Raw genomic sequence first — 26,286 nt, 5'->3', positions numbered from 1 at the left:
TGAATATATCAGGTATGATGTGAAGGCAAGGGGGGGCATTCTTCCGTAGTATATGAGAGAGGAACATTCTGGCAGGGGCCAACATAAAGGCCCTGAGGCCTTTACACTTGAGTGTTCAGGCACTGTGTAGAGGTCTGGGGTGGCTGGAGCTCAGGTAGCAAGAACCTTAAAAGAAGTGAGGCTAGGAAGGGCATAGCAGAGTTGAGCAGCAGGTGTGTCAGGAAGGGCATTCTTGGTGTCTTGTCCAGGAGCCACTGGATATAGGCTCTCAGTCAGAAAACAATGTGCAGATTTATCTTCCTCTGTATTCTCTTTTCTGGACTTTGGCCCAGAGTGGGACAGATAACCCTGCCTGAGACAGGAGAGGCATCAGGGCACCCAGACTAGGTGGAGAGGAGCAAAGAGAAGAGGAATTGTCTAGAGGGAGTTTGGGGGCTGTACCCGGCAGGAAGGGCACTAGGCATGCAGAAACCCCCTTATTTACCTGGATACACATTTACTGTCTCTTGCAGGTGACTGCAGGTTCGCAGAGGGCTAGGATCTTGTTTGGCTCTGCCCCTGTCCATTGCACACAGTAGGAACTTGGCGCATCATTCTTGAATGAGTGAGTGAGTGACATTATCAGGGTTGTCCTGTTTCCTCCCACCAACTCGGCCTTGCAGGTATCCCTCACCACCGGGCACTCACGCCTTCTCATAAACTACAGAAGAATGCTCCCCCGCGCCCCGCTTGCCTTCACATCTGAAGGGTCCTTAGCAAGTTTTCTGGCCTGTAAATTCAAGCGCGCACAGAGAGGGTGAGTGACATGCCCGGCCACACTCACACAGCCAGTGAGAGCCCTCTCCACCCCTACCCAGGGAGACATTCCTCCCGCCCCGCGCCCCCGCCCCTTTCGCCTCCATCAGGGGCCCCTCCCTTCTGAGGCTATGGCCTTGGCCGAGGCTCTGGGACTGTCGGGGGCGGGTCCCACCTCTCTGCCGCCCTGGGCCGGCCTGCGCCAGTCCTTGTCCTCCGACCAAGGCTTTCAGAGGTTTCTTCAGGCCGCGATTCCTGTGCCTCCTCCCGAGCTTGGTGAGTAACCCCCCCACCCTCCAGCCCCGACCTCCGGGGGAAGGAGGCTGTCCCAACTCACGACTCCAGCGGTTCTGGGCTTGGGTCCCCCAGTGGGGGCTCCTAGCGGACACACGAGCTTCCCTCCGGGGAAGTAGGGCTTGAGGTCTGGTCCAGGATTTCCCCCTGGGGCAGCCGAGCCTCCATCCTGGCCAGGAGCCCTCAGGCTGGAGAACCAAAATGTGGGGATCCAGCCGGGCTGGCCAGGCAGGGCGCTTTACCGAGCGGCAGCCCTGTGGGGCGCGCATTATCTGCCTGGCTTACAGAAGAGAAAACTGAGGATGTGAGAGAGAAAGCGACAATCTGAAGCTTGACAGAGCTTCTCCGTGTTCTAGGGACCCTCTGCGTCCTGGGCTAAGTCCCACACCCCATTCTTAGAGTGGAAAATATCCCCTCTAATTGGCCAAATCTGGGGGCCAGGCACAAGGGCATTTTGTGATTGGAGAGCTTCTACAGCCCCACCGTCCCTAGTGCACAGGAGCATTGACCCCCGCACCCCAGCTTGATCCCAACATAGTTCTTGGGGTTGTGCTACTTAGAGCCCAGCATCCCCCGCACCTGTTCAGGTCCCTCTTTTTCACCTCCCTAGAAGGGGCAGGAATGTGGCTTAGGTGCAGATGGAGACAGAATTTATTAAGTATGTTCAGATGCTGAGTTAAGGGTGGTGGCCTTTGGCTGCAGGTGACTATTTTCTCCCTACTCCCTCGATTCCCAGTGACCGTGGGCAAATTTCTCAAACTCCGACTGTGTTTCTTTGGCTAAAATTGAGGTGGAGGGATAAATGCTAATACTACCGTCTGCCGATGTTGCTTCAGGATGACAGAAGATCATGCACTTTGGACCTAGGAGCTCTGTTGAATGTGGGCTGCTGTCCCTCCTACAAATATTAACCTCCAGGACAATGTTGGAAACAATAGTGTGATGTCTCTTTTGGACACAAGGAGATTGAGCCTTAAGAGATGAACGTGATTCCTTAAGGTGGATTACAGGTCTGCAGGCTCAAGTGGTCTGGGGAGGCCTGCACCATGGCCAGCCCCTGTGCACAGGATAGTGGGAAAGACAGTGGATGAAACAGGACCCACAGGGACTCCACTTTGGGAGGGACACAGTATCCTCCCTGCCAGGTGCCTAATGGAGTTGACTGATTGCCGAAGAGCAGTCAGCTTTGCTCTCTCCCCCCAACCCCCTCCTCTCCCGCCTGCACCCAAGGCAGCTGATGAAATAGGATGCCTTGTGGCTGTGCTCTGAAGCTTGGCTGAGCCTCTACCCCCTCCTAGAGCTGCATTCTTCTGCAGGTCCCAAGACTACAGCTTGAGAACAGGTGGCCCAGAGCTGCTGCTCCTGCACACGTCCAGCTTGGGCAGGGTCTGAAAGCTGGGTCCTGGTGAAGCAGGAGAGTGAGGTTCTTGTCTCATGGAGTCAGAGAAGGAATCTCAAGGACAAAGGAGAGTGAGTAAAGAGAGTTTTATTAAGCGAAGATACAGAAAAAGCTCTGGGAGTGAGAGGGGTCCCTACAGGGCTGCCACTGAAGGCTTTTGGGTTTTTTTTTTATTGAAGACTAACGGGGTTACACAAATCCTTTTAACATCTCTTTAGATAGCACCATTGAGTAAGGACTAGTGATTACACCTTTTATGATTTACTTCCTTTTTAGGATCTGGTAATTCTTTGTTGGTCATAAGTGACAGTTATAACAAGACCCCACCTCTGACACCTAGGGTTGGGTGGTCTTGTTTGTTCCATTATCTCTGATTTTCTTATACGTTTGCACTTTTTGGGATTTCCGTGAGCCTGATCCTATAGTCCCTTACCTATCTCTCCCTATCTAGCCTGGCCAGTCCCTTCATGAGACCCTAATTTAGATGTATATCTGTGGGTCAAAAACATGGGGGATGATTGTCAATATGTATCTTGGGGGAGGAGTTAGAGATAAAGGAAGTTTCCAAAGGAATTTTTATATGTTCAAGGTCAGTCTAAGATTGCCTTTTGCCCTTAGCAAAAGGTCAATGTCCAGGCAATGAAATCCCTGGGGGAATGCCACTCTGCCTGTTTCAAGGACTTGTCGGTGAACTTCTAAGTAGTAAGGAAATTTCACTGGGGAGCCAGGTCTGAGTGGGGTGCTTGGGGTAGGAGGCCTGGGAAGCCCTGACAGTCCTGCTGCTGCCAGGGCAGCCCCACAGTGTACCCAAGCACTGCCAGGGGCAAGGGCTGAGCCTGCCAACTCAGGAAGGAGGTAGAGCTTTGTAGGCTGCCTGACAGCCAGCCGAGCTGCACCCCTCAGCAGCAGTGTAGTCCCTTCCCTGGCTCTGCCCCCTTGGGGTTTCTGAGCTTTTCACAAGCCAAAGGTCAAGATTGGCTGAGGCCCCTCTGGGAGCACCTGTCCCTGCCAAGCTCAGCTTCCTGGAACTGTGACAACAGCCACACTGGTGGCTCCCCTGACTTTGCCTCCCTGCTTCCAAAGGGATCTTTTTTGTACTGCTTTACTTTCCCATGAGTAATACATGCTCAGTTTAGGGAAAAAAAAAAAAAAAGAACAAAAACAGAACATTCTGGTAAAAAAAAAAAATAATTACTTTCACGAAAATCCCCCAAACCCAAAGCACTCTACCCAGGGACTTTTAACATTTCTGTGTGAATCCACCCAGTTTTTTGCGCTGCAAGTACATAGACATACACGTGCACAGCACTTTTAAAAATCATAGTGGTTTGCTCTCTGTTTGGGTGCTCGGCCTGCATATTCCCGGTGGCGAAGCAAAGTGCGTTGCCCTAACTGGCTGCCTGGCTTACACAGTGTGCATGTAGCATGATTTTGCCATACTTATGCCGTTATTTGCTCACCCAAACATAATTTATAAGTGAAAATGCTGAGTCAGAAGAAAAGAACCATTTCTAGGGTGTTGATATTTATTGCCAGATTTTCCTCTAGAGAATTTGCCCCAAATTGTTATCCCACTAGTGTGGCAGGAGGGTGTTCCTTTTCCCGTAACCTAGACAACATCGGATATTTATACCGTCTTCAGTGCCGTCCAGTTTCATAGGAGAAAAACAGTCCCTTGTTTTATGACGTCTATTTAGCAATAGTCATTTGATTAATTGTAACTTAAACCCGTTTATATTCATCTGTTGGCAGAGGGCTTTTATTCTTTTGGCAAATTGCTTCAGATACATGTAGAATCTTCCTGCATGAATGTTTATCACATGCTTCCTTTGTATCTTTCCTTTAGAGTCAAGTTTCTAAAGTCCAACACTTACCAGATTTTTTCCCCTCATACTTTGATGTTTTCTTCCTGTATTTGATTTTTAAAATATTTATTTTAACTCAATTGAACTGTACTTTGAAGTAAGATGTGAACTATAGATTTGTTTGTTTGTTTAAATTAGTTTTTAGAATAATTTTAAGTTTACAGAACAATTGAGCAGAGTACAAAGAGTTCCCACATACTCCCTCAGCCCCCGTGTGCCTCCACTGTCCCAAATATATTAGTGACACCTTGCATTACCACTAGGCACATTTGTTACTATTGATGACTGGATATTGATAAAATATTCTTAAGGTCTACAGCTCGCATCACTCTTTGTGTTATATATTCAATGGGTTTTGGCGGATATATAAGGACCTGCATCTGCCATTACAGTAGGTAACTGAAAAATGTCCTGTGTTCCACCTGTTCATTCCTCTCTCTCCTCCTCTAAGCCTCTGTCAAACACTGATTTTTTTTCTGTCTTCCTAGTTGACACTGTCATTATAGCTAGAATAATAGGTCTGGCTTCTTTCATTTAGCAATAGGCATTAAAATTTCTCTCTTTTTATGTTTGATAGCTCATTTCTTCTTAGCGTGGAATAAAAGCCTTTCTCTGGATGTACCACAGTTTATTTATTCATTCACCTATTAAAGGACATGTTGGTTGCTTTCAAGTTTAGGTAATTATGAGTAAAGCTGCTATAAATATCTGTGTGCAGGTTTTTGTGTGGACTTAAATTGCTCCCTCATTTAGGTAAAGACCATGATTGCTGAATTGTATGGTAAGAGTGTGTTTAGTTTTTTTGTTTTTTGTTTTTTTCGTTAAGAAACTACCAAACTATTTTCCAAAGTGGCTGTACCATTTCTCATTCCCACCAACAATGAATGAGAGTTCCTGTTGCTCCACCTCTTCACCAGCATTTTGTGTTGTTAGTGTTTTGGATTTTAGTCGTTCTAATAGATTTGCAGTGGTATTTCATTGTTGTTTTAATTTGCAATCCCTAGTGACATATGATGTTAAGCATGTTTTCATATATGCATCTCCCATTGGTATCTCTTCTTTGTTGAGATGTCTGTTCAGATCTTTCCTCCAATTTTTTTTTATTTTTTAAGCATAACAGTATTCATTATTTTTGCACCACACCCAGTGCTCCATGCAATCCGTGCCCTCTACAATACCCACCACCTGGTGCCCCCAACCTCCCACCCCCCCCACCCCTTCAAAATTCTCAGATCGTTTTTCAGAGTCCATAGTCTCTCATGGTTCACCTCCCCTTCCAATTTCCCTCAACTCCCTTCTCCTCTCCATCTCCCCTTGTCCTCCATGCTATTTGTTATGCTCCACAAATAAGTGAAACCATATGATAATTGACTCTCTCTGCTTGACTTATTTCACTCAGCATAATCTCTTCCAGTCCCGTCCATGTTGCTACAAAACTTGGGTATTCATCCTTTCTTTTTTCTTTTCTTTTTTTTTTTTACAGCTTTATAAACATATATTTTTATCCCCAGGGGTACAGGTCTGCGAATCAGCAGGTTTACACACTTCACAGCACTCACCATAGCACATACCCTCCCCGATATCCATAACCCCACCCCCTCTCCCAACCCCCTCCCCCCATCAACCCTCAGTTTGTTTTGTGAGATTAAGAGTCACTTATGGTTTGTCTCCCTCCCAATCCCATCTTGTTTCATTTACTCTTCTCCTACCCCCTCGACCCCCCATGTTGCATCTCCTCTCCCTCATATCAGGGAGATCATATGATAGTTGTCTTTCTCCGATTGACTTATTTCGCTAAGCATGATACCCTCTAGTTCCATCCACGTCGTCGCAAATGGCAAGATTTCATTTCTTTTGATGGCTGCATAGTATTCCATTGTGTATATATACCACATCTTCTTTATCCATTCGTCTGTAGATGGACATCTAGGTTCTTTCCATAGTTTGGCTATTGTAGACATTGCTGCTATAAACCTTCGGGTGCATGTGCCCCTTCGGATCACTACGTTTGTATCTTTAGGGTAAATACCCAGCAGTGCAATTGCAGGGTCATAGGGTAGTTCTATTTTCAACATTTTGAGGAACCTCCATGCTGTTTTCCAGAGTGGTTGCACCAGCTTGCATTCCCACCAACAGTGTAGGAGGGTTCCCCTTTCTCCGCATCCTCGCCAGCATCTGTCATTTCCTGACTTGTTAATTTTAGCCATTCTGACTGGTGTGAGGTGATATCTCATGGTGGTTTTGATTTGTATTTCCCTGATGCCGAGTGATATGGAGCACTTTTTCATGTGTCTGTTGGCCATCTGGATGTCTTCTTTGCAGAAATGTCTGTTCATGTCCTCTGCCCATTTCTTGATTGGATTATTTGTTCTTTGGGTGTTGAGTTTGCTAAGTTCTTTATAGATTTTGGACACTAGCCCTTTATCTGATATGTCATTTGCAAATATCTTCTCCCATTCTGTCAGTTGTCTTTTGGTTTTGTTAACTGTTTCCTTTGCTGTGCAAAAGCTTTTGATCTTGATAAAATCCCAAAAGTTCATTTGTGCCCTTGCTTCCCTTGCCTTTGGTGATGTTCCTAGGAAGATGTTGCTGCAGCTGACGTCGAAGAGGTTGCTGCCTGTGTTCTCCTCGAGGATTTTGATGGATTCCTTTCTCACATTGAGATCCTTCATCCATTTTGAGTCTATTTTCGTGTGTGGTGTAAGGAAATGATCCAATTTCATTTTTCTGCATGTGGCTGTCCAATTTTCCCAACACCATTTATTGAAGAGGCTGTCTTTTTTTCATTGGACATTCTTTCCTGCTTTGTCGAAGATGAGTTGACCATAGAGTTGAGGGTCCATTTCTGGGCTCTCTATTCTGTTCCATTGATCTATGTGTCTGTTTTTGTGCCAGTACCATGCTGTCTTGATGATGACAGCTTTGTAATAGAGCTTGAAGTCCGGAATTGTGATGCCACCAACTTTGGCTTTCTTTTTCAATGTTGCTTTGGCTATTCGAGGTCTTTTCTGGTTCCATATAAATTTTAGGATTATTTGTTCCATTTCTTTGAAAAAAATGGATGGTACTTTGATAGGAATTGCATTAAATGTGTAGATTGCTTTAGGTAGCATAGACATTTTCACAATATTTATTCTTCCAATCCAGGAGCATGGAACATTTTTCCATTTCTTTGTGTCTTCCTCAATTTCTTTCATGAGTACTTTATAGTTTTCTGAGTATAGATTCTTAGTCTCTTTGGTTAGGTTTATTCCTAGGTATCTTATAGTTTTGGGTGCAATTGTAAATGGGATGGACTCCTTAATTTCTCTTTCTTCTGTCTTGTTGTTGGTGTAGAGAAATGCAACTGATTTCTGTGCATTGATTTTATATCCTGACACTTTACTGAATTCCTGTACAAGTTCTAGCAGTTTTGGAGTGGAGTCTTCTGGGTTTTCCACATATAGTATCATATCATCTGCAAAGAGTGATAGTTTGACTTCTTCTTTGCCAATTTGGATGCCTTTAATTTCCTTTTGTGTCTGATTGCTGAGGCTAGGACTTCTAGTACTATGTTGAATAGCAGTGGTGATAACGGACGTCCCTGCCGTGTTCCTGACCTTAGCGGAAAAGCTTTCAGTTTTTCTCCATTGAGAATGATATTTGCGGTGGGTTTTTCATAGATGGCTTTGATAATATTGAGGTATGTGCCGTCTATCCCTACACTTTGAAGAGTTTTGATCAGGAAGGGATGCTGTACTTTGTCAAATGCTTTTTCAGCATCTATGGAGAGTATCATATGGTTCTTGTTCTTTCTTTTATTAATGTGTTGTATCACATTGATTGATTTGCGGATGTTGAACCAACCTTGCAGCCCTGGAATAAATCCCACTTGGTCGTGGTGAATAATCCTTTTAATGTACTGTTGAATCCTATTGGCTAGTATTTTGGCGAGAATTTTCGCATCTGTGTTCATCAAGGATATTGGTCTGTAGTTCTCTTTTTTGATGGGATCCTTGTCTGGTTTTGGGATCAAGGTGATGCTGGCCTCATAAAATGAGTTTGGAAGTTTTCCTTCCATTTCTATTTTTTGGAACAGTTTCAGGAGAATAGGAATTAGTTCTTCTTTAAATGTTTGGTAGAATTCCCCCGGGAAGCTTCTGGCCCTGGGCTTTTGTTTGTTTGGAGATTTTTGATGACTGTTTCTATCTCCTTACTGGTTATGGGTCTGTTGAGGCTTTCTATTTCTTCCTGGTTCAGTTGTGGTAGTTTATATGTCTCTAGGAATGCATCCATTTCTTCCAGATTGTCAAATTTGTTGGCGTAGAGTTGCTCATAGTATGTTCTTATAATTGTCTGTATTTCTTTGGTGTTCGTTGTGATCTCTCCTCTTTCATTCATGATTTTATTTATTTGGGTCCTTTCTCTTTTCTTTTTGATAAGTCTGGCCAGGGGTTTATCAATCTTATTAATTCTTTCAAAGAACCAGCTCCTAGTTTCGTTGATTTGTTCTATTTTTTTTTTTTTTTTGGTTTCTATTTCATTGATTTCTGCTCTAATCTTTATGATTTCTCTCCTCCTGCTGGGCTTAGGGTTTCTTTCTTGTTCTTTCTCCAGCTCCTTTAGGTGTAGGGTTAGGTTGTTTACCTGAGACCGTTCTTGTTTCTTGAGAAAGGCTTGTACCACTATATATTTTCCTCTCAGGACTGCCTTTGTTGTGTCCCACAGATTCTGAACCGTTGTGTTTTCATTATCATTTGTTTCCATGAATTTTTTCAATTCTTCTTTAATTTCCTGGTTGACCCATTCATTCTTTAGAAGGATGCTGTTTAGTCTCCATGTATTTGGGTTCTTTCCAAATTTCCTCTTGTGATTGAGTTCTAGCTTTAGAGCATTGTGGTCTGAAAATATGCAGGGAATGATCCCAATCTTTTGATACTGGTTGAGACTTGATTTAGGACCAAGAATGTGATCTATTCTGGAGAATGTTCCATGTGCACTAGAGAAGAATGTGTATTCTGTTGCTTTGGGATGAAATGTTCTGAATATATCTGTGATGTCCATCTGGTCCAGTGTGTCATTTAAGGCCTTTATTTCCTTGTTGATCTTTTGCTTGGATGATCTGTCCATTTCGGTGAGGGGAGTGTTAAAATCCCCTACTATTATTGTATTCTTGTCGATGTGTTTCTTTGATTTTGTTATTAATTGGTTTATATAGTTGGCTGCTCCCACGTTAGGGGCATAGATATTTAAAATTGTTAGATCTTCTTGTTGGACAGTTCCTTTGAGTATGATATAGTGTCCTTCCTCATCTCTTATTGTAGTCTTTGGCTTAAAATCTAATTGATCTGATATAAGGATTGCCACTCCTGCTTTCTTCTGATGTCCATTAGCATAGTAAATTTTTTCCACCCCCTCACTTTAAACCTGGAGGTGTCTTCGGGTTTAAGATGAGTTTCTTGTAGGCAACATATAGATGGGTTTTGTTTTTTTTTATCATTCTGATACCCTGTGTCTTTTGATTGGGGCATTTAGCCCATTAACATTCAGGGTAAGTATTGAGAGATATGAATTTAGTGCCATTGTATTGCCTGTAAGGTGACTGTTATTGTATATTGTCTCTGTTTCTTTCTGATCTATTACTTTTAGGGTCTCTCTTTGCTTAGAGGACCCCTTTCAATATTTCCTGTAGAGCTGGTTTGGTATTTGCAAATTCTTTCAGTTTTTGTTTGTCCTGGAAGCTTTTAATCTCTCCTTCTATTTTCAATGATAGCCTAGCTGGATATAGTATTCTTGGCTTCATGTCTTCTCATTTAGTACTCTGAATATATCATGCCAGCTCTTTCTGGCCTGCCAGGTCTCTGTGGATAAGTCTGCTGCCAATCTAATATTTTTACCATTGTACGTTACAGACTTCTTTTCCCGGGCTGCTTTCAGGATCTTTTCTTTGTCACTAAGACTTGTAAATTTTACTATTAGGTGACGGGGTGTGGACCTATTCTTATTGATTTTGAGGGGGGTTCTCTGAACCTCCTGAATATTGATGCTTGTTCCCTTTGCCATATTGGGGAAATTCTCTCCAATAATTCTCTCCAATATACCTTCTGCTCCCCTCTCTATTTCCTCTTCTTCTGGAATCCCAATTATTCTAATGTTGTTTCGTCTTATGGTGTCACTTATCTCTCGAATTCTCCCCTCGTGGTCCAGTAGCTGTTTGTCCCTCTTTTGCTCAGCTTCTTTATTCTCTGTCATTTGGTCTTCTATATCGCTAATTCTTTCTTCTGCCTCATTTATCCTAGCAGTGAGAGCCTCCATTTTTTATTGCACCTCATTAATAGCTTTTTTGATTTCAACTTGGTTAGATTTTAGTCTTTTATTTCTCCAGAAAGGGCTTTTATATCTCCCGAGAGGGTTGCTTTAATATCTTCCATGCCTTTTTCTAGCCCGGCTAGAACCTTGAGAATCGTCATTCTGAACTCTATATCTGACATATTACCAATGTCTGTATTGATTAGGTCCCTAGCCTTTGGTACTGCCTCTTGTTCTTTTTTTGTTGTGAATTTTTCCGCCTTGTCATTTTGTCCAGATAAGAGTTTATGAAGGAGCAAGTAAAATACTAAAAGGGTGGCAACAACCCCAGGAAAATATGCTTTAGCCAAATCAGAAGAGATCCCGAATTGTGAGGGGGGAGAAAGGGGATAAAAAGGGGTTCAGAAAGAAAGAAAGAAAAAAAAAAGAAACTATTAAAAAAAGGAAAGCCAATAAAGAAAAAATATAAAAAGAGGAAAAAATATATATATATTAGATAAACTATTTAAAAAACGTTAAAAAAGAAAATGGTAAAAGTTAAAAAAAATTTAGCAGAAGAAGAGAAAAAGAAAAAAAAATTGAAAAAGAAAAAAAAATGATATTAACTGCAAGGCTAAAAAATCATGGGGAGAAAGCCATGAGTTCCGTGCTTTGCTTTCTTCTCCTCTGGAATTCTGCTGCTCTCCTTGGTATTGAAACTGCACTCCTCGGTAGGGGAACTTGGTCCTGGCTGGGTTTCCCGTTGATCTTCTGGGGGAGGGGCCTGTTGTAGTGATTCTCAAGCGTCTTTGCCCCAGGCGGAAGTGCACCGCCCCTACCCAGGGCCGCGCTGAGTAATCCGATCGGGTTTGCTTTCGGGAGCTTTTGTTCCCTGAGCACTTTCCGTAGAGTTCCGGAGGACGGGAATGAAGATGGCGGCCTCCCAGTCTCCGGCCCGGAGGAGCCGAGAGCCCGGGGCCCCACTCCTCAGTGCACCCCCACAGAACAGCGCCCAATGACTCCCGTCACCCTGGCCTCGGCCGCGCTCCGAGCTGACCGAGCCTGCGACCGGTTCAAGGCAACCCCGAGCTGAGAGTCACTCCTCGGCTCTGTCTCTGTAGCCGGCTTCCCCATTCTAATACCGGTAAGCTCTGCGACACTCAGACACCCCCGATCCTTCTGCGACCCTGCGGGACCTGAGGCCGCGCTGACCCCGCCTGGGCTTCACACCAGTCAAGCCTCTGGAGCGATGTCCCTCAGTGGAACAGACTTTTAAAGGTCCTGATTTTGCTCCATTGCTCCGCCGCTCGCCGGGAGCCGGCCCCTCCCCCCGCGGTCTATCTTCCCGTCGCTTTGGATTCACTTCTCCACCAGTCCTACCTTGCAGAAAGTGGTTGATTTTCTGTTTCTAGAGTTGCTGTTCTTCTCTTCGATCTCCCGTTGGATTTGTAGGTGTTTGCAATCTTTAGATAAGCTATTTAGCTGATCTCCCGCTACCCGAAGTAGTCTCAGCCTGCTACTTCTCCGCCATCTTGACTCCTCCCTCCCTCTTTCCTCCAATTTTAAGTTGACTTGTTTTCTTACAGTTGAGTTTTAAGAATCCTTTATATATTTTGTATACTAGTCCTTTATCAGATGTGTGTTTTGCAGATCTCTCCGCACCCCCCCCCCCACCGCACGCTTCCCCCCTGCCCTACCGCCCTTTGTGGCTTGTCTTTTGCAGAGCAGAAGTTTTTTAAGTCTAATAAAGTTCAGTTTGTCACTTTTTTCCTTCCGTGGTTTCGTTGTTATCTAAAAAGTCAGACCCACGATCATTTGGATTGCCTCATATGTGATCTTCTAGGAGTTTTATAGTTTTATCTATATGAAAATTTTACATGTGATTGATGTATTGATTTGAGGGTCTTTTTTTTTTTTTATTTTGCACATGGATGTCTAGTCATTCAAGAATCATTCGTTGAAAAATCTATCTTTTCTCTATTGAATTGCTTTTACTACTTTCTCAAAGATCAGGTGACTTTTTGTGTGTGTCTGTCTTCTATTTGTCTACTCTTTTGCCAATATCACACTGTCTTGAATACTATAGCTTCATTACTTTGGCATCATACTGAAGTTGGGTGGTGTCAGTATTTTGACTTTGCCCCTCTCCTTCAATATTGTGTTGGATATTTCAGGTCTTTTGCCTTTAGTATAAACTTTAAAATCAGTTTGTTGATATCCACAAAATAACTTGCTGGGATTTTCACTGATATTGTGTTGAATCCAAAGGTCAAATTGGAAAGAACTGATGTCTTGACAATATTGAGTTTTCCTAACCATGTGAATATAATATCTCCACTTATTTAGGTTTTATTTTATTTCCTTCATTAGTCTTGTGGTTTTCCTCACATAGCTCTTTTACATATTTTGTTATATTTACACATAAATAATTTCATTTTTATGTGATATGTAAATGATATTGTGGTTTTTTTTATTTATTTTCAGCATAACATTATTCATTGCTTTTGCACCACACCCAGTGCTCCATGTAATCCGTGCCCTCTCTAATACCCACCACCTGGTTCCCCCAACCACTCACCCCCACCCCTTCAAAACCCTCAGATTGTTTTTCAGAGTCCATAGTCTCTCATGGTTCACCTCACCTTCCAATTTCCCCCAACTCCCTTCTCCTTTCTAACTCCCCTTGTCCTCCATGCTATTTGTTATACTCCACAAATCAGTGAAACCATATGATAATTGACTCTCTCTGCTTGACTTATTTCACTCAGCATACTCTCTTCCAGTCCCGTCCATGTTGCTACAAAAGTTGGGTATTCAGCCTTTCTGATGGAGGCATAATACTCCATAGTGTATATGGACCACATCTTCCTTCTCCATTCGTCTGTTGAAGGGCACCTTGGTTCTTTCCACAGTTTGGCGACCATGGCTATTGCTGCTATAAACATTGGGGTACAGGTGGCCCTTCTTTTCACTCCATCTGTATCTTTGGGATAAATAGCCAGTAGTGCAATGGCAGGGTCATAGGGAAGCTCTATTTTTAATTTCTTAAGGAATCTCCACACTGTTCTCCAAAGTGGCTGCACCAACTTGCATTCCCACCAACAGTGTAAGAGGGTTCCCCTTTCTCCACATCCCCTCCAACACGTGTTGTTTCCTGTCTTGCTAATTTTGGCCATTCTAACTGGTGTAAGGTGGTATCTCAATGTGGTTTTAATTTGAATATCCCTGATAGCTAGTGATGATGAACATTTTTTCATGTGTCTGATAGCCATTTGTATGTCTTCATTGGAGAAGTGTCTGTTCATATCTTCTGCCCTTTTTTTTGATATGATTATCTGTTTTGTGTGTGTTGAGTTTGTGGAGTTTTTTATAGATCCGGAATATCAACCTTTTGTCTGTACTGTCATCTGCAAATATCTTCTCCCATTCCATGCGTTGCCTCTTTGTTTTCTTGACTGTTTCCTTTGCTGTGCAGAAGATTTGATTTTGATGAAGTCCCAAAAGTTCATTTTCACTTTTGTTTCCTTTGCCTTTGGAGACATATCTTGAAAGAAGTTGCTGTGGCTGATATCAAAGAGATTACTGCCTATGTTCTCCTCTAGGATTCTGATGGCTTCCTGTCTCATGTTGAGGTCTTTTATCCATTTTGAGTTTATCTTTGTGTATGGTGTAAGAGAATGATTGAGTTTCATTCTTCTACATATATAGCTGTCCAGTTTTCCCAGCACCATTTATTGAAGAGACTGTCTATTTTCCACTATATATTTTTTCCTGTTTTGTCGAAGATTATTTGACCATAGAGTTGAGGGTCCATATCTGGACTCTCTGCTCTGTTCCACTGGTCTGTGTGTCTGTTTTTATGCCAGTACCATGCTGTCTTGGTGATCACAGCTTTGTAGTAAAGCTTAAAATCAGGTAACGTGATGCCCCAGTTTTATTTTTGTTTTTTCAACATTTCCTTAGCGATCGGGGTCTCTTCTGATTACATACAAATTTTTGGATTATTTGCTCCAGCTCTTTGAAAAATACCGGTGGAATTTTGATTGGAATGGCATTAAAGTATAGATTGCTCTAGGCAGTATAGACATCTTAACAATGTTTATTCTTCCAATCCAAGAGCATGGAATGGTCTTCCATCTTTTTGTGTCTATTTCAATTTCTTTCATGAGTGTTCTGTAGTTCCTTGAGTACAGATCCTTTACCTCTTGGGTTAGGTTGATTCCCAGGTATCTTATGGTTCTTGGTGCTATAGTAAATGGAATCGATTCTCTAATTTCCCTTTCTGTATTTTCATTGTTAGTGTGTAAGAAAGCCACTGATTTCTGTACATTGACTTTGTATCCTGCCCCGTTACTGAATTGCTGTATGAGTTCTAGTAGTTTGGGGGTGGAGTCTTTTGGGTTTTCCATATAAAAAATCATGTCATCTGTAAAGAGAGAGAGTTAGACTTCTTCATTGTCAATTTGGATACCTTTTATTTCTCTTTGTTGTCTGATTACTGTTGCTAGGACTTCTAATACTATGTTGAACAAGAGTGGTGAGAGTGGGCATCCTTGTCGTGTTCCTGATCTCAACGGGAAGGCTGTGAGCTTTTACCCCTTTGAGGAGGATATTTGCTGTGGGTTTTTCATAGATAGATTTGATGAAGTTGAGAAATATTCCCTCTATCCCTATACTTTGAAGCATTTTACTCAGGAATAGATGCTGGATTTTGTCAAATGCTTTTTCTGCATCAATTGAGAGGGCCATGTGGTTCTTCTCTCTTCTCTTATTGATTTGTTCTATCACATTGATTGATTTGTGAATGTTGAACCATCCTTGAAACCCAGGGATGAATCCCACCTGGTCATGGTGGATAATCTTTTTAATGTGCTGTTGGATCCTGTTTGCGAGGATCTTGTTGAGAATCTTAGCATGCATATTCATCAGGGGTATTGGTCTGAAATTCTCCTTTTTGGTGGGGTCTTTGCCTGGTTTGGGGATCAGGGTAATGCTGGCTTCATAGAAAGAGTCTGGAAGTTTTCCTTCTGCTTCAGTTTTTTGAAACAGCTTCAGGAGGATAGGTGTTATTTCTTATTTGAAAGTTTGGCAGAATTCCCCAGGGAATCCATCAGGTCCTGGGCTCTTGATTTTTGGGAGGTTTTTGATCACTGCTTCAATCTCATTACTAGATTTCAGTCTATTCAGGTTGTCAATTTCTTCCTGGTTCAATTTTGGGAGTTTATAGTTTTCCAGGAATGCATCCATTTCATCTATGTTGCTTAGCTTTTTGGCATATAACCATTGGTAATAACTTCTGATGATTGTTTCTACTTCCTTGGTGTTAGTTGTCATCTCTCCCTTTTCATTCATAATTTTATGAATTTGGGCTTTCTCTCTTTTCTTTTGTATTAGGGTGGCCAATGGTTTATCAATCTTATTGATTCTTTCAAAAAAACCAGCTTCTAGTTTCATTGATACGTTCTACTGTATCTCTGGTTTCTACCTCATTGATCTCAGCTCTAATCTTATTTCCCTTCTTATGTGTGGAGTTGGTTTGACTTGTTGATTCTCCAGTTATTTCAGGTGTAGATACAGCTGTTGTGTTCTGGATTTTTCAATTTTTTTGAGGGAGGTGTGGATGGCTATGTTTTTCCCCCTTAGCACCGCCTTTGCTGTATCCCATAGGTTTTGGACCGAAGTGTCTTCATTCTCATTGGTTTCCATGAATTGTTTCAGTTCTTCTTTGATCTCCTGGTTGATCCAAGCATTCTTAAGCAACGTGGTCTTTAGCTTCCAGGTGTTTGAGTTCCTTCTGAACTTTTCCTTGTGATTGAGCTCCAGTTTCAAAGCATTGTGATCTGAGAATATGCAGGGAATAATTTCAGTCTTTTGGTATCAGTTGAGTCCTGATTCGTGACCCAGTATGTGGTCTATTCTTGAGAAGGTTCCATGTGCACTTGAGAAGAATGAGTATTCTGTTGTTTTAGTGTGGAATGTTATGTATATATCTATGAGGTCCACCTGGTCCAATGTCTCATTCAATGCTCTTGTTTCTTTATTGATTTTCTGCTTGGATGATCTGTCTATTACTGAGAGAGGTGTGTTAAGATCTCCTACTATTAATGTATTCATATCAATATGACTCTTTATCTTGATTAACAGTTTTCTTATGTAATTGGCTGCTCCCATATTGGGGACATAGATATTTACAATTGTTAGATCATCTTGGTGCATAGTCCCTTTAAGAATGATGTAGTGTCCTTCTGTATCTCTGACTACAGTCTTTAGTTTAAAATCTAATTTATCGGGATGCCTGGGTGGCTCAGTTGGTTAAGCAGCTGCCTTCAGCTCAGGTCATGATCCCAGCGTCCTGGGATCGAGTCCCACATCGAGCTCCTTGCTTGGCAGCGAGCCTGCTTCTCCCTCTGCCTCTGCCTGCCACTCTGTCTGCCTGTGCTCACTCTCGCTTCTCTCTCTATGACAAATAAATAAATAAAATCTTTAAAAAAATAAAATCTAATTTATCTGATATGAGAATCGCTACCCCAGCTTTCTTTTGAGACCCATTGGCATGAAAGATGCTTCTCCATCCCTTCACTTTCAGTCTGGGTGTATCTTTAGTTTCACAATGGGTCTCTTGTAGACAACATATGGATGGGTCCTGTCGTTTTATCCAATCTGCAACCCTGTGCCGTTTTATGGGTGCATGTAGGCCATTCACATTGAGAGTTATTATTGAGAGATATGTTTTTATTGACATCGTGTTACCTTTGAAGTCTTTCTTTCTGTAGATTGTCTCTATATTTCTGTTCAATGCTATTCTTAGGATTTTTCCTCTTTTATAAAACCCCCCTTAATATTTCCTGCAGTGTCGGCTTGGTGGTTGCATAGTCTTTTAAGCCTTGCCAGTCTTGGAAACTCTTTATCTCTCCATCCATTTTGAATGTCAGTCTTGCTGGATAAAGTATTCTTGGCTGCATGTTCTTCTCATTTAGTGCCCTGAATATATCTTGCCAGCCCTTTCTGGCTTGCCAGGTCTCTGTGGACAGGTCTGACATTATTCTGATGGGCTTTCCTCTGTAAGTAAGGAGCCTCTTTGTCCTAGCGGCTTTCAAGAGATTTTATCTACAATTATGATTCCTCAATTTGACTATCAGGTGCCTTGATTTTTTTTGGAATCTATAATCTTGGGTGGAGACCGTTCGGCCTCTAATACATGAATGCTGGTTCCATTCGTGAGATTGGGAAAATTTTCATGAAGAAGTTGTTCCACTATATCTTCTAGACTTCTTTCTTTCTCCTCCCCTTCAGGGATTCCAATAATTCTGACGTTGGAACGTTTCATGGCAACATTTATTTCCCTGATTCTGTTTATATGGCTTCTAAGCTGTTAGTTCCAGGCTTCCTCCTGATCCTTTCTCTCTATCTTTTTTTCCTTCAGATCACTAATTCTATCTTCTGTCTCAGTTACCCTAATTTTGAGAGAATCTAGATTAGATTGGAACTCATTGAGAGCCTTGTGAACCTCATCCCTCGTAGCTTTCAGCTCTGCCCTAACATTGTGAACATCATCTCTGGTTGCTTTGAGTTCGGCCCTAATCATTCCATTTGGTCATCCATGGCTTTCTCCAACCTAGCTATTGCCTGGATAATTGTTAGCCTGAATTCTCTTTCCGACATATTGTCTATGTTAATAGCCATTAGCTCTATTGCAGAAGGTCCATCCTCTGTATTTTTCTTGTGTTGGGCATTCCTCCTCCTAGTCATTTTGGTGAGAGATGACTGAACAGATGTAGCTGGTTGTATCGACCGTGGTGCAGTCAAGGTGCACCCTGGAACACTTCTGAGCAATCAGGATTCCCCACCCAAATGAGAGAAAAAAGAAAAAAAAAGAAAAAAAAAGAGACAGAGAGAGAGACACTTAGAAAGGAAGATAAAAGAGAAGGTTCATCCCAAATGGGCCCCAAGGTAAGATTTATGGAGTATACAAACAAAAACAGACAAACAAAAAGATTGATAAAAATATATGACAAAAGAAGAAAATATACATGTATATATATACGCAAATAAAGGAAGAACCTAGTCAAAAAGAACCCCGAGTGTAAGATTTATATACTATCAGGACAAACACAAAAACACAGAAACACTGGTGGAAGAAAAAGATGGGAGAGTGGTTATAAATTCTCAGTGTGGGCGAGGAAGGTTGTTTTGATTCTTCCTGGATGTATCTTGATATCTTTGTTAAAGGACTCAACTTTCCTAAGATAAAGGGGGATTAAAAATTGGTTTACCTATAGGGGCAGTATTGATTGGGGAAAGGGGATTACTTTGAAGTTTAACTGTATATGAAAATTAGAAAATAAAAATAAAAAAGGAATAAACTAGACTAGACTAAACTAAAATAAAAAGAAAGAAATTTTAAAAATAGAAATGCAAAAGAAAAACACAGGTGTATGTATCAAAAAGTTCAGGTTAGAAGGTTATTATGGAATTTGATGTACTGGACAGCTCACTGTGATGGAAAATAGGTTAAAAAATTATCTATATAAAAAAATGAGCCAGAATATTGGGAAGAAATTAAAAATAAAAGTTGTCCTTGGAAAACCCAAAAGACTCCACTCCAAAACTGCTAGAACTTTTACAGGAATTCAGTAAAGTGCCAGGATATAAAATCAATGCACAGAAATCAGTTGCATTTCTCTACACCAACAACAAGACAGAAGAAAGAGAAATTAAGGAGTCCATCCCATTTACAATTGCACCCAAAACTATAAGATACCTAGGAATAAACCTAACCAAAGAGACTAAGAATCTATACACAGAAAACTATAAAGTACTCATGAAAGAAATTGAGGAAGACACAAAGAAATGGAAAAATGTTCCATGCTCCTGGAAGAATAAATATTGTGAAAATGTCTATGCTACCTAAAGCAATCTACACATTTAATGCAATTCCTATCAAAGTACCATCCATTTTTTTCAAAGAAATGGAACAAATAATCCTAAAATTTATATGGAACCAGAAAAGACCTCGAATAGCCAAAGCAACATTGAAAAAGAAAGCCAAAGTTGGTGGCATCACAATTCTGGACTTCAAGCTCTATTACAAAGCTGTCATCATCAAGACAGCATGGTACTGGCACAAAAACAGACACATAGATCAATGGAACAGAATAGAGAGCCCAGAAATAGACCCTCAACTCTATGGTCAGCTCATCTTTGACAAAGCAGGAAAGAATGTCCAATGGAAAAAAGACAGCCTCTTCAATAAATGGTGTTGGGAAAATTGGACAGCCACATGCAGAAAAATGAAATTGGATCATTTCCTTACACGACACACGAAAATAGACTCAAAATGGATGAAGGATCTCAATGTGAGAAAGGAATCCATCAAAATCCTCGAGGAGAACTCAGGCAGCGACCTCTTCGGCCTCAGCCGCAGCAACATCTTCCTAGGAACATCACCAAAGGCAAGGGAAGCAAGGGCAAAAATGAACTATTGGGATTTTATCAAGATCAAAAGCTTTTGCACAGCAAAGGAAACAGTTAACAAAACCAAAAGACAACTGACAGAATGGGAGAAGATATTTGCAAATGACATATCAGATAAAGGGCTAGTGTCCAAAATCTATAAAGAAATTAGCAAACTCAACACCCATAGAACAAATAATCCAATCAAGAAATGGGCAGAAGACATGAACAGACATTTCTGCAAAGAAGACATCCAGATGGCCAACAGACACATGAAAAAGTGCTCCGTATCACTCGGCATCAGGGAAATACAAATCAAAACCACCATGAGATATCACCTCACACCAGTCAGAATGGCTAAAATTAACAAGTCAGGAAATGACAGATGCTGGCGAGGATGCGGAGAAAGGGGAACCCTCCTACACTGTTGGTGGGAATGCAAGCTGGTGCCACCACTCTGGAAAACAGCATGGAGGTTCCTCAAAATGTTGAAAATAGAACTACCCTATGACCCTGCAATTGCACTGCTGGGTATTTACCCTAAAGATACAAACGTGGTGATCCGAAGGGGCACGTGCACCCGAATGTTTATAGCAGCAATGTCTACAATAGCAAACTATGGAAAGAACCTAGATGTCCATCAACAGACGAATGGATAAAGAAGATGTGGTATATATACACAATGGAATACTATGCAGCCATCAAAAGAAATGAAATCTTGCCATTTGCGACGACGTGGATGGAACTAGAGGGTATCATGCTTAGCGAAATAAGTCAATCGGAGAAAGACAACTATCATATGATCTCCCTGATATGAGGGAGAGGAGATGCAACATGGGGGGTCGAGGGGGTAGGAGAAGAGTAAATGAAACAAGATGGGATTGGGAGGGAGACAAACCATAAGTGACTCTTAATCTCACAAAACAAACTGAGGGTTGATGGGGGGAGGGGGGTTGGGAGGGGGGGTGGGGTTATGGATATTGGGGAGGGTATGTGCTATGGTGAGTGCTGTGAAGTGTGTAAACCTGGCGATTCGCAGACCTGTACCCCTGGGGATAAAAATATATGTTTATAAAAAATAAAATTAAAAAAAAAAAAGTTGTCCTATGAAGTAATGGTGGTTGTTCTCTTGTAGTCTTTTTTTTTTTTTTCCTTTCCTGGTTGGTTCTCTGGGGGAGGGCCTGCCACGTGGATTTTCAGTCAGTGGTGTTCCCTGAGTTAAGTCCTCTCACTCCCCTCAAGGGGGGTGGGCTCTGAGGAAACTGGTTTTTTCAGGCTTTTGTTCTCTGAGGATTTTATGTTTGTTCACTTTTTTTTTTCTCTCTCTCGCCTTGACCGCTTTTGCTGGTTTTTGTAGGTTTAGAGGAAAGCAAACTGCACCCTGACCTCCCTCCCTCTCAGAGAGAAGGCTCAGTCTGCTCTTCTGTGGGTGTTGCAGAGCCCATATAAATTCCCCCTGGGCCGCTGCTGGCAGAGCAGGTTCCAAGTCGCGGTCACTGGGGACGCAGGATCATCTGCTTGTACCCAAAACGACAGCAGCGGAGGCTGCCTGGGCAGCTCCAGACCGCCAGAGAGGTTCCAAGCAGCGATCACACACTGAGATTTTCCCGCTGGCCCGGGCTGGGAGTGCCTGGTCTTTCTGGGTCTAAGAGCGCCCGGCTTGCGCGCACCTCTCTCAGAGGAGGCTGTGTGTCGCCCATCTCAGGCTCTGAAACAATGGCCCGGGTCTAAGAGCGCCGGGTGGGCCTTTGCGCACCTCTCTCAGGGGAGGGTGAGGGGCGCGCAAGTCTCAGGCTCTGTAGCAGGGCTAGGCTCTGGCCAGGATCCCAGCCCCTCACAGGAGCCAGACCCCACGCAATCTCGGGCGCGATGGCGGCTCCGGGACAAAGACCTGGTTTCTCCACTGCACTCTCTCTGGCTCAGTGCCAGGGGAGGCTGTCCTGGGTCCGGGGACTTAAGCCCCTGTCCCTAGCCGCCCCGATTCCCACAATCCCCCCCCCCACCCGCCATGATCCTTTGCTCTTTCGGAGTGCTTTCAGCCAGTCTCCAAGTTAATGCTGGTTCCCAGACACAGGGCACTCCAGTCTCCAAGTTAATGCTGGTTCCCAGACACAGGGCACTCTCGTATTAGGGGTATTACTTTCCAATTGGTCGCCTCTGGTGGTTCCCTCCCCCTTTTGTTTATCTTCTGATATCAGTCCGACATTCCCACTCCGCTTTACCTGCCCACTGGCATTTTCTGCCCCTGTAGAGATCCAGATGTGTATAATTCTGATCTCAGGCTGATTTCATGGGTGATCGGAGTTCTTTGGTAGGTAATCAGCTCACTTTAGGGTACAGCCTCCTCTACTTCCCCGCTGTCTTGTCTCCCCCCGCCATATTGTGTTTTTAATTTCAAGTTCCAATTGTTTATTGCTGGCATATAAGAAGCAATTGACTTTTGCATATTAACCTTCTCTCCTGTAACCTTCCTATACTCATTTATTGGTTTTAGGAGTTTCTTGTTGATTCTTTAAGATTTTCTACATGGCCAATCATGTCATCTGTGAACACAGACAGTTTATTTCCTCCTTTCCAATTTGTATACCTTTTATCACCTTTTCTTATTTATTTGCTAGAATTTCCAGTAGGATTTTGAATAGAAATAATGAAAGGAACACCTTTGGCTTGTTTCTGATCTTAGTGGGAAAGTTTCTAGTTTCTTACAATTAAGTGTGATATTAGTTATGGGTTTGTTTGTAGATGTTCTTTATCAGGTTAATTTCCTTTCCATTCCTAGTTTGCTGAGAATTTTTTATCAGGAATGAGTATTGGGTTTTGTCAGAGACTTTTTCTGCATCTATTTATCTGTTCACATGATTTTCCTTCTCTGTCCTGTTAGTGTAATCTATTACATTAATTGATTTTGATTTTGATTGTGTAATCTATTACATTAATTGATTAATTGATTTTGATTAATTGATTTTGAATCTTAAGTGTTTGATGGAATTCACCAGTGGACCTAGGTGCTTTCTGCTTTGGAAGGGTATTAATTATTGATTCAATGCCTTTAATATATGTAGACCTATTTCTATTTTCCTTGTATAAATTTTGTTGAACGGTGTCTTGCAAGAAATGTTCCATTTCATCTAGGTTATCAAATTTGAGGGTGTATAGTTATTAATAATACTCCTTTATTAGTCTTTTAATGACTATGGGATTAGTAGTGATGGTCCTTCTTACATTTTTGAAATTAGCAATTTTTTTCTTAGTTACTCTAACTAGGGGCTTACCAATTTCCACTCTGGAAGACCGTATGGAGATTCCTCAAGAAGTTAAAAATAGAGATACTCTACAAACCAGCAATTTCCCTACTAGGCATTTACCCCAAAGATAAAAGTGTAGTGATCTGAAGAGGCACATGTACCCTAATGTTCATAGCAGCAATGTCTGTAAGCCAAACTGTGGAAAAAGCCAGGGTGTTCATCAATAGATGAATGGATAAAGATGTGATGCGGATTAAAGAAGGCATTTGTTGTGATAAGCACTGAGTGGTTTTTTTTTTTTATTTCTTCAGCATAACAGTATTCATTATTTTTGCACCACACCCAGTGCTCCATGCAATCCGTGCCCTCTACAATACCCACCACCTGGTGCCCCCAACCTCCCACCCCCCCGACCCCTTCAAAATTCTCAGATCGTTTTTCAGAGTCCATAGTCTCTCATGGTTCACCTCCCCTTCCAATTTCCCTCAAATCCCTTCTCCTCTCCATCTCCCCTTGTCCTCCATGCTATTTGTTATGCTCCACAAATAAGTGAAACCATATGATAATTGACTCTCTCTGCTTGACTTATTTCACTCAGCATAATCTCTTCCAGTCCCGTCCATGTTGCTACAAAACTTGGGTATTCATCCTTTCTTTCTTTTTTTTTTTTTTACAGCTTTATAAACATATATTTTTATCCCCAGGGGTACAGGTCTGCGAATCGCCAGGTTTACACACTTCACAGCACTCACCATAGCACATACCCTCCCCAATATCCATAACCCCACCCCCTCTCCCAACCCCCTCCCCCCATCAACCCTCAGTTTGTTTTGTGAGATTAAGAGTCACTTATGGTTTGTCTCCCTCCCAAACCCATCTTGTTTCATTTACTCTTCTCCTACCCCCTCAACCCCCCATGTTGCATCTCCTCTCCCTCATATCAGGGAGATCATATGATAGTTGTCTTTCTCCGATTGACTTATTTCGCTAAGCATGATACCCTCTAGTTCCATCCACGTCGTCGCAAATGGCAAGATTTCATTTCTTTTGATGGCTGCATAGTATTCCATTGTGTATATATACCACATCTTCTTTATCCATTCGTCTGTAGATGGACATCTAGGTTCTTTCCATAGTTTGGCTATTGTAGACATTGCTGCTATAAACCTTCGGGTGCACGTGCCCCTTCGGATCACTACGTTTGTATCTTTAGGGTAAATACCCAGCAGTGCAATTGCAGGGTCATAGGGTAGTTCTATTTTCAACATTTTGAGGAACGTCCATGCTGTTTTCCAGAGTGGTGGCACCAGCTTGCATTCCCACCAACAGTGTAGGAGGGTTCCCCTTTCTCCGCATCCTCGCCAGCATCTGTCATTTCCTGACTTGTTAATTTTAGCCATTCTGACTGGTGTGAGGTGATATCTCATGGTGGTTTTGATTTGTATTTCCCTGATGCCGAGTGATATGGAGCACTTTTTCATGTGTCTGTTGGCCATCTGGATGTCTTCTTTGCAGAAATGTCTGTTCATGTCCTCTGCCCATTTCTTGATTGGATTATTTGTTCTTTGGGTGTTAAGTTTGCTAAGTTCTTTATAGATTTTGGACACTAGCCCTTTATCTGATATGTCATTTGCAAATATCTTCTCCCATTCTGTCAGTTGTCTTTTGGTTTTGTTCACTGTTTCCTTTGCTGTGCAAAAGCTTTTGATCTTGGTAAAATCCCAATAGTTCATTTTTGCCCTTGCTTCCCTTGCCTTTGGTGATGTTCCTAGGAAGATGTTGCTGCGGCTGACGTCGAAGATGTTGCTGCCTGTGTTCTCCTCGAGGATTTTGATGGATTCCTTTCTCACATTGAGGTCCTTCATCCATTTTGAGTCTATTTTCGTGTGTCGTGTAAGGAAATGATCCAATTTCATTTTTCTGCATGTGGCTGTCCAATTTTCCCAACACCATTTATTGAAGAGGCTGTCTTTGTTCCATTGGACATTCTTTCCTGCTTTGTCGAAGATGAGTTGACCATAGAGTTGAGGGTCCATTTCTGGGCTCTCTATTCTGTTCCATTGATCTATGTGTCTGTTTTTGTGCCAGTACCATGCTGTCTTGATGATGACAGCTTTGTAATAGAGCTTGAAGTCCAGAATTGTGATGCCACCAACTTTGGCTTTCTTTTTCAATGTTGCTTTGGCTATTCGAGGTCTTTTCTGGTTCCATATAAATTTTAGGATTATTTGTTCCATTTCTTTGAAAAAAATGGATGGTACTTTGATAGGAATTGCATTAAATGTGTAGATTGCTTTAGGTAGCATAGACATTTTCACAATATTTATTCTTCCAATCCAGGAGCATGGAACATTTTTCCATTTCTTTGTGTCTTCCTCAATTTCTTTCATGAGTACTTTATAGTTTTCTGAGTATAGATTCTTAGTCTCTTTGGTTAGGTTTATTCCTAGGTATCTTATAGTTTTGGGTGCAATTGTAAATGGGATGGACTCCTTAATTTCTCTTTCTTCTGTCTTGTTGTTGGTGTAGAGACATGCAACTGATTTCTGTGCATTGATTTTATATCCTGACACTTTACTGAATTCCTGTACAAGTTCTAGCAGTTTTGGAGTGGAGTCTTCTGGGTTTTCCACATATAGTATCATATCATCTGCAAAGAGTGATAGTTTGACTTCTTCTTTGCCGATTTGGATGCCTTTAATTTCCTTTTGTTGTCTGATTGCTGAGGTAGGACTTCTAGTACTATGTTGAATAGCAGTGGTGATAACGGACATCCCTGCCGTGTTCCTGACCTTAGCGGAAAAGCTTTCAGTTTTTCTCCATTGAGAATGATATTTGCGGTGGGTTTTTCATAGATGGCTTTGATAATATTAAGGTATGAAGCACTGAGTGGTTTTTGAAAAAATTTTTAAATTTAAATTCAATTAGCCAACATAGAGTATATCATTAGTTTCAGATGTACTGTTCA

At 42.0% G+C, this 26,286-nt stretch overlaps 1 protein-coding gene across 2 annotated transcripts in view; it reads left to right on the top strand.

Moving 5' to 3' along the window:
• Positions 1-927: 927 nt before the first annotated feature.
• ALDH1L1 (aldehyde dehydrogenase 1 family member L1) overlaps positions 928-26,286 on the top strand; it is a 143,124-nt gene continuing 117,765 nt past the window's right edge. For both annotated transcript variants that reach the window (XM_047742624.1, XM_047742606.1), the window contains exon 1: positions 928-1,071. The gene's annotated coding sequence lies outside the window, so the exon portion shown is untranslated. The remainder of the gene's footprint in view (positions 1,072-26,286) is intronic.

This window comes from Lutra lutra, chromosome 1 (assembly GCF_902655055.1).
Source record: "Lutra lutra chromosome 1, mLutLut1.2, whole genome shotgun sequence".
NCBI classification, from domain to species: domain Eukaryota; kingdom Metazoa; phylum Chordata; class Mammalia; order Carnivora; family Mustelidae; genus Lutra; species Lutra lutra.
This window is presented reverse-complemented; position numbering and strand designations above follow the sequence as displayed.